This window comes from Carcharodon carcharias, chromosome 12 (assembly GCF_017639515.1).
Source record: "Carcharodon carcharias isolate sCarCar2 chromosome 12, sCarCar2.pri, whole genome shotgun sequence".
Lineage (NCBI taxonomy): Eukaryota > Metazoa > Chordata > Chondrichthyes > Lamniformes > Lamnidae > Carcharodon > Carcharodon carcharias.
Genome location: NC_054478.1, coordinates 151,554,293 through 151,571,868, shown reverse-complemented (window position 1 = coordinate 151,571,868; position 17,576 = coordinate 151,554,293).

Below are 17,576 nucleotides of genomic sequence, written 5' to 3'. Positions count from 1 at the left end.
AACTTTAGAAGAATCTGATGCTGTGTCCACCTTCAGCACCTGAGCCCTTCAGGAGCTGGTGCACAGCGTCACTGGTCACAGATGCTGGTGTGATGGGTGCCAGCCCCACCTTAAAGGTGCTGAGAGACACACAGAGAGAATGATGGAACTCTGTGACGCCTGCCCACTACATTCTGGCAGCAATGACCAGCACCATCGAGGTGCAGGTATCAGTAATGTGTCCAGGGAGTGTGAGGCTGGACCATCACTGTGGTCTGAAGGCTGCACAGACACAGGGAAGAGGCCCTGGACTGAGACACCTGCCTTTATCTTGTACAGAAAGGTTTCACATCTGAGTGACAAGAACACTGCTCATCAGAACAAGGAGCCACAGGCAGGGAGACATTCTTAGGAGTTTATTGACAATAGTGAACATTACGTACAAGTGATTAACACCCCTGCCCAGGCTGTGCAAATACATCTTCTTAACCTCCCTAACCCTGCCGCTATGTCTTGGTGCTCCCCGAACATCCACAGTGGAGGTGGGGGCAACTGCTGACTGTGACCCCCTGTCTGTGACCCGCTGTCTGTGACACCCTGTCTGTGACGCCCTGTCTGTGATCCCCTGTCTGTGATCCCTGTCTGTGACCCCTGTCTGTGACCCGCTGTCTGTGACACCCTGTCTGTGACCCACTGGCTGTGACCCCCTGTCTGTGACTCTCTGTCTGTGACACCCTGTCTGTGACCCACTGGCTGTGACCCCCTGACTGTGACACCCTGTCTGTGAACCCCCGTCTGTGACCACCTGTCTGTGACACCCTGTCTGTGACACCCTGTCTGTGACACCCTGTGTGTGACACCCTGTCTGTGACGCCCTGTCTGTGACGCCCTGTCTGTGACACCCTGTCTGTGACCCCCTGTCTGTGACACCCTGACTGTGACCCCCTGTCTGTGACACCCTGTCTGTGACACCCTGACTGTGACTCCCTGTCTGTGACACCCTGTCTGTGACACCCTGACTGTGACTCCCTGTCTGTGACCCACTGGCTGTGACGCCCTGTCTGTGACCCCCTGTCTGTGACCCCCTGTCTGTGACACCCTGTCTGTGACCCCCTGTCTGTGACACCCTGTCTGTGACACCCTGTCTGTGACCCCCTGTCTGTGACACCCTGTCTGTGACACCCTGTCTGTAACCCCCTGTCTGTGACCCCCTGTCTGTGATGACCTTGGCAGGTGTCCCCTGGAGGTTCGAGACCTGGAGGTCACCGGCCTGCTTTCGGGGTCCTGCTGTGTGTCAGTGACACCCTCCTCAGCCTGTGGATCTGGAGCTGCTGGGGTCACAGGAAGAGGGGATTCGGATGGGCCGGATACTCCCGGAGTCACCTGGGTGGATGGGCCCGGAGTGTGTACCTGCTGACCCTCCTCCCTATGGGTGTCCGAGGGCCCCAGGCTGACTCCTTGAGGGGAAGGGGGAGCTGGAGTGAGACCGAGCTGCCCAGAACCCCTCTCGCGTACACACTGTTGGAGGCCAACTATGGTGTCAGTGATGGAGTTGAGCCCGTGCAGCAGGGCAGGAGTGACATCCTGGACCAAGGTCTCCATGGCAGCCGCCATCCTGTCAGTGTTGACCTCGGTGCGTTGGCAATGTCGGCGCTACCACCTCAGTCTGAAGGTGGACAGACTCCTCCATCGTGCCTTACAATCTGAGGAGTACAGCAGACATCCCTTCCTGATGTTCCCGAGCTTGTCTTTGCAGCTCCAGCAACTGTGACATGACCGAGTCCAGAGGCTCATCATCTGACTCGGACTCAGCAACGTTCTGACCTCCAGCAGCTCCTCCGAGTGCCGGGGACCTGGGAAGTCCCTGCCTCCACCTGCTGTGGATCAGACTGTGCGATGTGCTCACCAGATTGTGATCCCGAGGCTACTCTAAAGCTGGGTCCCACCGAGGTGTGTGTCTCTGCACTGGTGGAGGGTGTGGGTGAGGCTGTGATGGGACTTCAGGGAGGGTGCCTCCAGATTCCTCTACAGAGGTTTCTTCAGGGTTTGATTAGAGTCCCTGAGTCATGGACTCTGTTGGCTGTTTGGCAGATGTGTCAGTGAAAGCAAGGGGAGATAATTAGTGCACGGCAGTGCCTGTGAAACAGGACACATCACTCACAGCATGGCTGTCTGATGGATGTTACACTGCTGGACCCTCACCTGGTAGAGCAGTGCTTACCCTCACTGTCAGCACAGGACCGGTCCCGGTCATCGCTGGCCAGCTGGGTGGCTCTGTTTTCAAAGTCCATGAGGGCCTTGATTTCAGGCATTCCTCCACCAGCCTGTGACCTCTCATGTTGTCGTGTGCCAGCTTGTCCTGTATGGATAGAGATGGAGAGAGTGTCAGCAGGACACCTGCTAGGCCCGATGATAAGTATGTCTGTCCTGTGTGGGTGGTGAGTGGTCCCATGGATGGGATGAGGACAATGATGGTGTGTGTCTGAGTGAGAGAGAGTGAACGGTGATGTCCCTTGCACTGGCAGTGAGTGAAGGCCCTGTGGGGGTGTGATGGGTGTGTGAGTGTGTGAGTTGGGAATGATGAGAAGAGTGACTTACCCTAAACAAAAACAGAATTACCTGGAAAAACTCAGCAGGTCTGGCAGCATCGGCGGAGAAGAAAAGAGTTGACATTTCGAGTCCTCATGACCCTTCAACAGAACTTGAGTTCGAGTCCAAGAAAGAGTTGAAATATAAGCTGGTTTAAGGTGTGTGGGGGGGGGGGCAGAGAGAGAGAGAGAGAAGTGGAGTGGGGGTGTGGTTGTAGGGACAAACAAGCAGTGATAGAAGCAGATCATCAAAAGATGTCACAAACAATAGAACAAAAGAAAACATAGGTGTTAAAGTTGGTGATACTATCTAAACGAATGTGCTAATTAAGAATGGATGGTAGGGCACTCAAGGTATAGCTCTAGTGGGGGTTGGGAGAGCATAAAAGATTTAAAAATATTTAAAAATAATGGAAATAGGTGGGAAAAGAAAAATCTATATAATTTATTGGAAAAAACAAAAGGAAGGGGGAAACAGAAAGGGGGTGGGGATGGGGGAGGGAGCTCAAGACCTAAATTTGTTGAATTCAATATTCAGTCCAGAAGGCTGTAAAGTCCCTAGTCGGAAGATGAGGTGCTGTTCCTCCAGTTTGCGTTGAGCTTCACTGGAACAATGCAGCAAGCTAAGGACAGACATGAGGGCAAGAGAGCAGGGTGGAGTGTTAAAATGGCAAGCGACAGGGAGGTTTGGGTCATTCTTGCGGACAGACCGCAGGTGTTCTGCAAAGCAATCGCCCAGTTTACGTTTGGTCTCTCCAATGTAGAGGAGACCACATTGGGAGCAACGAATACAGTAGACTAAGTTGGGGGAAATGCAAGTGAAATGCTGCTTCACTTGAAAGGAGTGTTTGGGTCCTTGGACGGTGAGGAGAGAGGAAGTGAAGGGGCAGGTGTTGCATCTTTTGCGTGGGCATGGGGTGGTGCCATAGGAGGGGGTTGAGGAGTAGGGGGTGATGGAGGAGTGGACCAGGGTGTCCCGGAGGGAGCGATCCCTACGGAATGCCGATAAGGGGGGTGAAGGGAAGATGTGTTTGGTGGTGGCATCATGCTGGAGTTGGCGGAAATGGCGGAGGATGATCCTTTGAATGCGGAGGCTGGTGGGGTGATAAGTGAGGACAAGGGGGACCCTATCATGTTTCTGGGAGGGAGGAGAAGGCGTGAGGGCGGATGCGCGGGAGATGGGCCGGACACGGTTGAGGGCCCTGTCAACGACCGTGGGTGGAAAACCTCGGTTAAGGAAGGAGGACATGTCAGAGGAACTGTTTTTGAAGGTAGCATCATCAGAACAGATGCGATGGAGGTGAAGGAATTGAGAGAATGGGATGGAGTCCTTACAGGAAGCGGGGTGTGAGGAACTGTAGTCGAGGTAGCTGTGGGAGTCGGTAGGCTTGTAATGGATATTGGTGGACAGTCTATCACCAGAGATTGAGACAGAGAGGTCAAGGAAGGGAAGGGAAGTGTCAGAGATGGACCACATGAAAATGATGGAGGGGTGGAGATTGGAAGCAAAATTAATAAATTTTTCCAAGTCCCGACAAGAGCACGATGCAGCACCGAAGTAATCATCGATGTACCAGAGAAAGAGTTGTGGAAGGGGGCCGGAGTAGGACTGCAACAAGGAATGTTCCACATACCCCATAAAGAGACAAGCATAGCTGGGGCCCATGTGGGTACCCATAGCCACACCTTTTATTTGGAGGAAGTGAGAGGAGTTGAAGGAGAAATTGTTCAGCGTGAGAACAAGTTCAGCCAGACGGAGGAAAGTAGTGGTGGATGGGGATTGTTCTGGCCTCTGTTCGAGGAAGAAGCCAAGGGCCCTCAGACCATCCTGGTGGGGGATGGAGGTGTAGAGGGATTGGACGTCCATGGTGAAGAGGAAGCGGTTGGGGCCAGGGAACTGGAAATTGTTGATGTGATGTAAGGTGTCAGAGGAATCACGGATGTAGGTAGGAAGGGACTAGACAAGGGGAGAGAGAAGGGAGTCAAGATAACGAGAAATGAGTTCTGTGGGGCAAGAACAGGCTGACACGATCGGTCTACCGGGGCAGTTCTGTTTGTGGATTTTGGGTAGGAGGTAGAAGCGGGCCGTCCGAGGTTGGGCGATTATCAGGTTGGAAGCTGTGGGAGGAAGATCCCCAGAGGAGATGAGGTCAGTGACAGTCCTGGAAACAATGGCTTGATGTTCAGTGGTGGGGTCATGGTCCAGGGAGAGGTAGGAGGAAGTGTCTGTGAGTTGACGCTCAGCCTCTGTGAGGTAGAGGTCAGTGCGCCAGACAACAACAGCACCACCCTTGTCAGCGTGTTTGATGACAATGTCAGGGTTGGACCTGAGAGAATGGAATGCAGTAAGTTCAGAGAGAGACAGATTAGAATGGGTGAGAGGAGCAGAGAAATTGAGACGACTAATGTCGTGCCGACAGTTCTCAATGAAAAGATCAAGAGAAGGTAAGAGTCCAGAGGGAGGGGTCCAGGTGGATGAGAATATTGGATGTGTGTAAAAGGATCCGTTGAATGGGGAGAGGACTCCTGCCCAAAGAAGTGAGCCCGGAGATGAAGACAGCGGAAGAAGAGTTCAGCATCGTGCCGAGTCCGAAATTCATTAAGGTGAGGGTGTAAGGGTATGAAACTAAGTCCTTTGCTGAGCACTGAACATTCAGCATCGGAGAGGGGAATGTCAGCGGGTATAGTGAATACACGGCTGGGGCTGGGATTGGAAGATGGAGTGGGGACGGAGGGACAGGCCGGGGTGGAGGGTCCTAGATGGGTGTTGGTGTCGATGAGTTGTTGTAGCTTGCGTTCCTTAGCACTTGAGAGAAAGAGAAAAAGTTTCTTGTTGAGGCGTCGGATGAGCCGAAGGATAAAATGAAACTGGGGGCACGCGCAGCTTTGAAAAAGGGTACGGTGGTGCTGCTGGAGGGAGAGGTCGAGTGTGTTCATATGGCGGCGCATGGCACTGAGTGTGGATTTCAGAATGTGACGGGAACAGCAGTCCGAGAAACGTTTTATGTCCCGGAGATACCTGTAATCCTGGGTGGGTTTGAAATATGAGGGATGGAATTTCAGTTGAAATCCACGTGGGGTAAGTCGGAGACGGAGACAGTCACTGAGAAAGGAGATATGGCTGTGAAAGCAGGTTTTAGTAAACACCTTGTCAAACACCAGGAGAGAAATGGAAAGCAATGAAGGTGAACAAGGCCAGAGAGAGATACGGAAATCCTGTCGGAGAGAAGAGCAATACTTCTTCAAGGAGGTAGGCATTTCTTGAAGAGCAGTGGCAGTGACTTACCCTGGCGGGTCAGAGATCATTCATCCTCTTGTGGCACTGGGTGGCTGTCCTGTTCTGCAGGGCGATGGCACTGACCACCGCTGCCCTCACCTCCCAAGCCGGGTTGGTGCTGTCACTGCCCATCCTGCGGCCAGAGTGGAGATACAGGACATCACAGCGAGACTTCACTGCATCCAAAAGGCACTTGAGAAACACATCATTGAACCTGGGGTCTGGAGACTTTAAGCCTGTCGGTGACATGTTCTCTGTGCAGCTGTTGTGGGCTGGAAGCACTGAGAGATGTGCACGCAGCTGTACTCTAACTATGGTGCCCAGCGTGATGAAGCAGCGAGGTGATGGTGTGGAGGGTACATGAGGACCTGTTGCCATGGAAACAGTGTTTCCCAGGAATGGATAATTAATGTAGTGGGTTTGGGGCAATATGGTGTGAAAAGCCCCCATTGCAGCTGGTGGGTAAAATGTAATTTTCTCACCCATTACCACACTTAGGGCAAATCTGGGTCATTCTGCCCGTAGTGCCCAACATTTGATGTGATTCTGCGATTAGACAATATTTGCTAAATAATCTTCCGTGTGCTGATAAATATGCTAACAACCAATTTACGATTGCAGTGTGGTTCACTTCCATGTGCTAAAAGCTACATGGATTAACCCACAGGACCCTGTTCTTCGCAGACAGAAAGAGCATGTACACACATTGTGCCTGTTTCAGCTAAACAAAATAGGCAACAGCCATTCTCTGGCTCATTCCCCAGGGCAACACCTTGACTAATCAGAATCAACCTGCCTTGGTTTGAATTCAAACAAAGCTTGGCGGTTAACGGTCAGCCGTCTGTTAACTAATGCATTCACCATGGCAACACCTCTACCAATCAGAGTCCATTTGCCAACCAGCAGCACTCTCTTCTCGTGAAGTATAATTTGTTGTTCCTTTACATTTGGTATTCTTGTGAATTGTCCTGATGAGTGCAAGATGAAAAGCTTCGACATGTCTCTTTTTTCAGCAGTGCTCATGTTCTGTACGACCGAATGACAATAGGTTAGAAGGTGGTGGTGCTGCAGAAACCTGAGGATATGAAGCTAAGTATCCAGATATCTAATATTAAGGTTCTTTCACTTTAATATCTTAGCAGGTTCTTGTCAATGTTGAATATATAATTTAGTCTCTAGTTAGTTTGCTTTGAGGAGCAAATAAACAAAATAAATTAGTTTACACCTAATTAACAGTAATTTTATAAATAATCACCTTTTGTCTAAAGGGTTCATTTTTAAGTTTCTAATTAGAATGGAGAAACAGTTGTGATCTGCAGTTCCTGTCCCATGTGTTAATGGTGCCTCTTTCTCCCTCTCTAATAACGGTCTGTCGGACTTCCTCTTGTGTAAACTACAGCCTGCAACTCCCACCCCATGTGGGAACTCAGATTCCTGCAAGGGTCCTGGAGGCTGATGTTTGCAGGAAGTGCTTCCAGCCGCTTGAACACCCGCCGGGGGTCTCTGAGCTCAGGGACAGCTGGATACACTGCAGGACATATGTTTGCTAACTGCTTCCTGCATCGCAGGTTCCAGGAGGTGGTCACTCCACAGACAGACAGAGTTCAGAATAACAAGTGGGTAACTGCCCAGAGGGTAACAAGAGGTAGGCAGCCCAGGAATCATTTGGGAGCGTGAGGCCCTCTGAAACTAATATTCAGCAGTGAATCGATTAGGGTGATGACATCTTGAAATGTGGTTCTGAATCTGGCAGCATAAGCCAAAGAGTTGCACAGGAAAGTTAGAGTAGGAATGCATTAGTCATTGGAGATTCATTGGTCAGGAGGAAAGACAGGCAGTTCAGATATTGTTGATGTGGGACGTAGTTGTCTCTCTAGTACCAGGGACATCTAATTCAGCAGGGAGTTGGACACTGAGATATTGTATTAACAAGTACAAACAAGGGGCACAGTGGAGTGGGAGAGACAGTTAGAGATAATCCTGAATGAGGTGGGATCAAAGAAAATACAATGAAGTTGATTTTAGGCTTGAAGTGCATGTGTGTAAATGCACAAAATGTGTTTCATAAGAATGGTGAGTTGCAGCTGAAAATAACCAGCTGGGACTATGATGTAGTATTAATAACAGACCTGGGTTAAAAAGGGAAAAATTGGGCATTTAATATTCCAGCTGTTAGGAACTAGAGATAGCTTTAAGTAAATTATATTTGTATTTGTGGGTGTTAGGAACATGATACTGCTTTAAGTTTAATTTATATTCTTTTCTTTACTTGTGTGTTAAAAATGGTGCAACTTGAGTTTGGTTTCAGTTTAGAGTTTTTTTGAGACGGAGCTGGAAAGTCTCCAGGACCTGTTTATATAACATGCATTTTTAATGAGGTTTTACGACTCTTGAAGTGAAGGGATGGGTAATCAAGGGGTTACTAGTTTAGGGAGGTTAAAACAAACACAAAATGTAGGAAAACACTATGCTGGTGCCTAGCAACAGGGGAACAGAGAGAGACCCACAGAAATACAGGGAGAGACAAGAAAAACAGGTTTTAGTTTCAGTTGGTCTGAGTATCACAGAGTGAAGACAGAAAAGATCTAAGACACTCTCTAGTTTGAAATTATGCCAGACTCCTGAGGAAATAAGTTTAAGGAACTCATATGTATTGCTCTGAAGCTATAGTGAATTTAGAGAGAGTTTTCTGGATATCTCAAGGGAGATACCAATTGTGGAGGGACTTCTAGTGAATGTTCAGAAGTCTGATGGGAAAAGAAACCCCTTTACAACTGAACCAGCTCTAGCCTTGGTATGAAAATAGTGGAACCTCTTCACTGGAGTGATGAGTCTGTCAGGGTACAGGGTATTGTTGGGATAAAAGCGATAACATGAGTTTGAATCATTTTTTTCTTTGGTGTCTGTGTTGAAGTCTTTCCGGCCTTTTTGTTGTCTAGTGTGATATAAGCGTCGCACATGAAGCTACCGAGTGTCATTGTGGGCTGCTGTTGTTTTCGGTGCTGGCGTCTGTTGCCAAGCTGCTGTAGCCACTGGTTGTTGTGGTGGTGCACACCAGCCCGCTGGAAGTGTCACCATTTTCCTGCTGCCAGCTAGTGACTCCCAGGTGTGACAATCGATGTCTAGCCTTCATGTCACACGTGTAAGCATCATTGAAGCAGAGCCTTGGATGCTCCACTGGTCGTCTGGGTCCAGCTACCACACCATCCAGAATGTCCTTGGGTCTGTGACTGTCTTCCATCCGATGGATGTACTGAAAGCCAGTGAAGGCTCCTCTGTTGGCTGTGCCCTAACCATCAGGGCGTTGCCTTTGACAGGACTGCCACATTCGTCACTTTGTCCTGCCAGGATATACCCATCATGCACTGCAGGCAGTGGAGAGGGAAACGATTGAGCTTCTCTTCTCGATGGCTGTAAGTCGTCCACGTTTCACAGCCGCACATCAAGGTGCTGAGAAGCCAGGCCTTAAAAACCATCAGCTTGGTCCTGAGGGTCAGCTCGGTGTTATCCCACTGCTTGTTTGGCGAGCTGGCCGAGCGTTGTGAGGGCGACCATGTGGCTACTGTTGACAGAGCTGATCTGCAGACACTTACAGGCGGACAGATACAAGATTGATAATGAAAGGGAAGAACCAGGCTGAATAAATACAAAGGAAAAGTGATTTAAAAAAAAAGGGCAAGAAGAGAGTATGAGAATAGATTGTCAGCTAAAATAACAGGAGATACAGAGCTGGCTCCTCCAGTCCTATCGAGAGCACAAGGATTGTTAAAGGGGCAGATTCACGTCCAAAATGGAGGCCCATTGGAGGCAGATCAGTCTCGCTTGTGGGACTGGAGGAGGACTTGGCACTGGTGTTTACCAAGGAAGAGGACTTTGCCAAAGTAACGTAAATAAGGAGATTGCCAAGAAACTGGGTGAGATTAAACATAGATACAGGAGGTTCGAGAAGAGCATTTACCTCAAGTAGTTTTGCCAACTGACCCATTTCAGATCCATCCTGGGTTGCTGTTGGGAGTAAGTGTAGAAATTGCGTAAGTACTGACCACAAGCTTCTAGTCCACCTTGGAGACCAGAATGGTGCCAAAAGACTGGAGATCTGCATATGTTACACCCCTGCCCAAAGAGAGGACTGGGAAAAACCTGGCGGTTGAGGGAGAGGCAGGTTAATGTCAGCCACTAGGAACAACGGGCTGTAATCTCCAACCAGCATCGGAAAGGACTGGGCCGCAGGGAGTGGACACTGACCGGGCCCTGAAATCCATGTTGGTCATCCCGTTCACCGGAGCTGCTTGGGGCCTGTGTCCACAGGTCCCTCACAGACCCCGTGAACAGAAGGGGCCAGGCCCCCCCACCCCCGCTTTAATGGCACTTACAGCCCTAAAGCAGGTCAGCTTAAAGGGCTGGGGAAACAGACAGGCCGGCGGGGTGCGGGGGGGTAGGTCAGTGTCTGAGGTCAGGATTTGAAGGGGAGGTTGGGGTGTCCTGGGGGGTGGGGGGGGCGGTGAGGGGGGGCAGTCTGGGAGGTCAGTGGGAGATCTGGTGGGGTGGGGGGGTGGTGAAGAATGTGTGTTGTGGGGGCAGCTATCAGTCGTGGGACCAGGGTGGGGGCCGGAGGTCCAGGGGGTGGTGGTGGATCACGGGGGGTTGTCGGAGGTCAAGGAGGTGGGGTGGTCGCGTGGGGGGTGCTGGGGTGTAGGGGGCAGTCCTGTGGGGAGTGTGGAGCTGGTTACTGGTGAACATGCCGTGGAGCTGGTTATGGTGAACATGCCGTGGAGCTGGTTACTGGTGAACACGACGTGGAGCTGGTTACTGGTGAACATGCCGTGGAGCTGGTTACTGGTGAACATGCCGTGGAGCTGGTTACTGGTGAACACGACGTGGAGCTGGCTTCTGGCGAACGCAGCGTGGAGCTGGTTACTGGTGAACACGACGTGGAACTGGCTTCTGGCGAACGCGGCGTGGAGCTGGCTTCTGGTGAACACGGCGTGGAGCTGGTTACTGGTGAACATGGCGTGGAGCTGGTTACTGGTGAACACGACGTGGAGCTGGTTACTGGTGAACACAGGACGGAGCTGGTTACTGGTGAACACAGCGTGGAGCTGGTTACTGGTGAAGACGGCACAGAGCTGGTTACTGGCGAACACAGCGTGGAGCTGGTTACTGGTGAACACGGCATGGAGCTGGTTACTGGTGAAGACGGCACGGAGCTGGTTACTGGCGAACACGGTGTGGAGCTGGTTACTGGTGAACACGTTGTGGAGCTGGTTACTGGTGAACACGGCATGGAGCTGGTTACTGGTGAAGAGGGCACGGGGCTGGTTACTGGTGAACACGGCACGGAGCTGGTTACTGGTGAACACAGGACGGAGCTGGTTACTGGTGAACACAGGACGGAGCTGGTTACTCATGAACAGCGCACGGGGCTGGTTACTGGCGAACGTGGCGCAGAGCTGGTTACTGGTGAACACGGCATGGAGCTGGTTAATGGTGAACACGGCGTGGAGCTGGTTACTGATGAACACGGCGTGGAGCTGGTTACTGGTGAACACGGCGTGGAGCTGGTTACTGGTGAACATGGTGCGGAGCTGGTTACTGGTGAACACGGCGCGGAGCTGGTTACTGGCGAACACGGCACGGAGATGGTTACTGGTGAACACGGCGTGGAGCTGGTTACTGGTGAACACGGCACGGAGCTGGTTACTGGTGAACATTGCGTGGAGCTGGTAACAGGTGAACACGTTGTGGAGCTGGTTACTGCTGAACACGGCGTGGAGCTGGTTACTGGTGAACACGGTGCAGAGCTGGTTAATTGTGAACAGGGCACAGAGCTGGTTACTGGTGAAAACGTTGTGGAGCTGGTTACTGGTGAACACGGCACGGAGCTGGTTACTGGTGAACACAGCGTGGAGCTGGTTACTGGTGTACACGACACGGAGCTGGTTACTGGTGAACACGGCGTGGAGCTGGTTACTGGTGAACAAGACACGGAGCTGGTTACTGGTGAACACGACACGGAGCTGGTTACTGGTGAACATGCCGTGGTGCTGGTTACTGGTGAACACGACATGGAGCTGGTTACTGGTGAACATGGCCGGCTGGAGGGCAGTTTGGTGGGACGTTCGGCTCTGTGTTTCTCCGATGAGTGTCTCACTGCTCTCCTGGAGGAGGCGGTAGTGAGGAGAGAGACTCTTGTTCCCAGGGATGGGAGGGGGAGGATTCCTGGCTCAGCTCCCATGATGCAGTGCGGAGCCGGAAGGACTTCAATCATCTCCTGCGATCGGGAAGCAGGAGGTTCGTGTTGGCCTGGGTCACTTAGCACAACAGCTAGGAGCTGTGTACACCACCACCTCCCCCAACCCCCAACCCCACCTGCACCCCCAACCCTCCCCCACCACCCCCACCCCACCCACCCTGCACCCCCACCCCACACACACACCCCCACCCACCCACCCTGCACCCCCACCCCACACACACACCCCCACCCACCCACCCTGCACCCCCACCCCACACACACACACCCCCACCCACCCTGCACCCCCACCCCACACACACACACCCCCACCCACCCTGCACCCCCACCCCGCACACACACACCCCCACCCACCCTGCACCCCCACCCCACACACACACCCCCACCCACCCACCCTGCACCCCCACCCCGCACACACACACCCCCACCCACCCTGCACCCCCACCCCACACACACACCCCCACCCACCCACCCTGCACCCCCACCCCACCCCCACCAACCCCCCACCCCACCCACCCTGCACCCCCACCCCACACACACATCCCCACCCACCCACCCTGCACCCCCACCCCACACACACACCCCCACCCACCCACCCTGCACCCCCACCCCACCCCCACCAACCCCCCACCCCACCCACCCTGCACCCCCACCCCACACACACATCCCCACCCACCCACCCTGCACCCCCACCCCACACACACACCCCCACCCACCCTGCACCCCCACCCCACACACACACACCCCCACCCACCATGCACCCCCACCCCACCCCCACCAACCCCCCACCCCACCCACCCTGCACCCCCACCCCACACACACACCCCCACCCACCCACCCTTCACCCCCACCCCACACACACACCCCCACCCACCCACCCTTCACCCCCACCCCACACACACACCCCCACCCACCCTGCACCCCCACCCCACACACACACCCCCACCCACCCACCCTGCACCCCCACCCCACACACACACCCCCACCCACCCACCCTGCACCCCCACCCCACACACACACCCCCACCCACCCACCCTGCACCCCCACCCCACACACACACCCCCACCCACCCACCCTGCACCCCCACCCCACACACACACCCCCACCCACCCACCCTGCACCCCCACCCCACCCCCACCAACCCCCCACCCCACCCACCACCCCCACCCCACACACACACCCCCACCCACCCTGCACCCCCACCCCACACACACACCCCCACCCACCCACCCTGCACCCCCACCCCACCCCCACCAACCCCCCACCCCACCCACCAACCCCACACCCCACCCCCACCAACCCCCCACCCCCCTGCACCCCCACCCACCACCACCACCCCACCCACACACCCCTCACCACCCACCACGTCCCCCAACCCCACCCACACACCCCCACCCCACCCCCCTGCACCCCCACCCCACCCACACACCCACCACCACCCACCACATCCCCCAACCCCCAATCCCCCCAGCACCCCCACCCCCCACCCCACCCACACACCCCCACCCACCCTCCTTGCACCCCCACCCCACCCACACAGCCCCACCCCACCCACCAACCCCACACCCCACCCCCACCAACCCCCCACCCCCCTGCACCCCCATCCCACCCACACACCCCCACCCCACCCACACACCCCCCACCACCCACCACGTCCCCCAACCCCCAATCCGCCCAGCACCCCCACCCCCCACCCCACCCACACACCCCCCACCACCCACCACCTCCCCCAACCCCCAATCCCCCCAGCACCCCCACACCACACACCACCCCCACCCCACCTACACACCCCCACCCATCCTCCCTGCACCCCACCCCACCTACACACCCCCACCCACCCTCCCTGCACCCCACCCCACCTACACACCCCCACCCCACCCCCCTGCACCCCCACCCCACCCACACACCCCCACCCACCCTCCCTGCACCCCACCCCACCTACACACCCCCACCCACCCTCCCTGCACCCCACCCCACCGACACACCCCCACCCCACCCCCCTGCACCCCCACCCCACCCACACACCCCCACCCCACCCCCCTGCACCCCCACCCCAACCCCACCAACCCCCCACCCCACCCACACACCCCCACCCCACCCTCCCTGCACCCCACCCCACCTACACACCCCCACCCCACCCCCCTGCACCCCCACCCCACCCACACACCCCCCACCCCACCCCCCTGCACCCCCACCCCAACCCCACCAACCCCCCACCCCACCCACACACCCCCACCCCACCCCCCCTGCACCCCCACCCCACACACACACCCCCACCCACCCACACACCCCCACACCACCCTCCCTGCACCCCCACCCCACCCACACACCCCCACCCCACCCACACATCCCCACCCCACCCCCCTGCACCCCCACCCCACCCACACACCCCCACCCCACCCCCCCTGCACCCCCACCCCACCCCCCTGCACCCCCACCCCACCCACACACCCCCACCCCACCCCCCTGCACCCCCACCCCACCCACACACCCCCACCCCACCCCCCCCTGCACCCCCACCCCACACACACACCCCCACCCACCCACACACCCCCACCCCACCCTCCCTGCACCCCCACCCCACCCACACACCCCCACCCCACCCTCCCTGCACCCCCACCCCACCCACACACCCCCACCCACCCTCCCTGCACCCCCACCCCACCCACACACCCCCACCCCATCCCCTTGGACCTCAGACGTCCTAGAGTGTGAGTGGCAAATGTCAATGAAGCAGCATCTGGCCAAGCGGGTGAACCCTGGCTGCTTGCACTGAGTGTCTTGTGGCTCCAAGATCATGAATCAGCTGAGCCCTGTGAGGTTCTCCTCAGCCGGGGTTGGCCAGGCTGCATTGGGGCTGTGGGTAGAGAGGGGATTAATCAATGCTCCTCTGTCCTTTCAGGAGAAGACATCCCAGGACAATGCAGAGAGGTCACGGACTGGTGGGGGATCCCACACCTCCTCATCCTCACTCGGTACGAGCAGGAGGTCTCAGAGCTGGAGAGACCCCATGTACCTCGGTCATGTGGCCATGTGAGGTTGCCTGTCTCTTTATGGGGTATGTGGAACATTCCTTGTTCCAGTCCTACTCCGGCCCCCTCCCACAACTCTTTCTCCGGTACATCGATGATTACTTCAGTGCTGCTTCATGATCTCATTGGGACCTGGAAAAATTTATTAATTTTGCCTCCAATCTCCACCCCTCCATCATTTTCACATGGTCCATCTCTGACATTTCCCTTCCCTTCCTTGACCTCTCTGTCTCAATCTCTGGTGATAGACTGTCCACCAATATCCATAACAAGCCTACCGACTCCGACAGCTACCTTGACTACAGCTCCTCACACCTCGGAAGGAAGGACCCTCAACCATGTCCGGCCTATCTCCCGCGCATCCGCCCTCACACCTTCTCCTCCCTCCCAGAACCATGATAGGGTCCCCCTTGTCCTCACTTATCACCCCACCAGCCTCCGCATTCAAAGGATCATCCTCCGCCATTTCCGCCAACTCCAGCGTGATGCCACCACCAAACACATCTTCCCTTCACCCCCCCGGCGGCATTCCGCAGGGATCGTTCCCTCTGGGACACCCTGGTCCACTCCTCCATTACCCCCTACACCTCAGGTAGCACCTGAAAAATGAGTAATGTGTCCATGCATCCCAATTTAACCAAGATGTCTCTTTATTTCAGCTTGCTGGCTGTGAGGGGCTGAGAAATCGGCTCGTTCCCTCACTGACCCTGCAGATATTGGTGGCAGGAATAGTCCTGCTTCCCAAACAGGCTGGAATTTATTTGAGAGTCTAAAATAAGCAGCAGTGTCTGGGACATCTGAAAATCACATCAAGATGGTCATAGTGGAGCAGCTGAAATGCTACTCTTCCAATCCCAACTCCTCATTGCTGGTTCGTGGGCAGGAAACAATTGAAAACTCTCCCTACACTGCAATGGCACCACAGGTGCCTCTTCCCACAAGATGCTGTAATATATCCTTGTAAAGAATGGGCGGTGGGGTAAGGAGGATACACTGGTTTACTTAAGCTCCTGCAGGGAGCTGTCTGCATGCTCGTTCTCATGCCTCTAGCCTTTTGCTGAAAGTGTGAGTAGCATGTGATGGATGTATTGGAAAGAGAAGGGACATTAGCTTGGATGCATTTAGAGAATGTGGAGAGTGGGCTGGATAATTATCTCGCTCCACTCTCGTTAACAGTAATATGCAGTAGGTGTGAGTAAATTCTGCCTCCTAGTAGTATAATAATGTACGATGAGAATGCAAATAATATTTTAATTTCATCTACTGCTCCTCCACTCTAACCCCTGTAGACATGTATTCTGCTATTACACAAAAGGATTACTCAAAGAATGGGATTACTGCATTTATTCGTTAATAGCAGTTTTAATTAGCAATAATAAGGCTCAATAAAGCTTGATAATTTTCAAAGCTGTGCTCTCCTTTGCCCCTGCCCCATTAGTCTCTTGGCATGCTGCCTGTGCCACAAACCATCTGTCAACATCAATATTCTCTTTTTTCTCTGAAGCATACAATACCAGTGATTGTCACTCTTGGCCAATTAGAAGCAATTTTTCAATGCGTTATCAAGAAACACCTGAAGCCTGACTAGTTACACACTCCATTTTGAAATGCAATCAGTTACCGAGCGACTGTAGACATCTTAGCGATGTATGTGAGTTCTCAATGACCATGTCTCTCAGACATTCAGCCTTCTCAGCTCCACCCCACACCTCCCCCTCCCACCCCTCTATCAGTTAAATCTCTTCCAATGCTCTCTCTGTTCATACATACTGAGAAACTGAAGTCACATTTCATTGAAAAGGAGCAGGAACCCCAAGCACAAGGGATTGAGAAGCAGTGGTGACATGGAGCAGCGGCTGATATCAGACAGAGTGGTCGGGGAAACTCAGTGCGTTCATCGTCAGAATAGACCAAGGAGCAGCCAGAGCTGAGGAATCAGAGCTAAGCACTACATGTATAATTTATTTCGTTATTAAAAGTCTTTTAAAGCGAACAGGGGTTTAAGATGTTTTAAGAGAAAAGCCAAAGTTGAGAGCAGCAAGGAAGAATAATCCAAGTTACATTCCAGTACAAAGAAGGTAAACACTTAATTTAATCTCATTTAACCAGGTTAAAAATGTCAGTTGATTAAAACATTGATTAATTAATTAAATAAAACACTCTTGTATAGGGGCAGCTGTGTACATGGCTTAGCAAAATTGCAGCATGAGCGATTTTAGGGGGAGCATTGTAATGCTGGACAATCACATCCACAATCACTCCCTGTTTCCCATTACTCAGCCAATTTGGAAGTGTCTGCTGCTCGGTGAAGTGTCAGCTCCATTGTCAAACCAGAATCCAAGTCACAGACAAGGCAGGAGGGCCCAAGGAGGGGAAAACATACTTGGATGTTTTGATCCAGGAGGCAGTCAAATTCCTCGGGCTAGGAAATGTTACAGATCTTTTTCTTT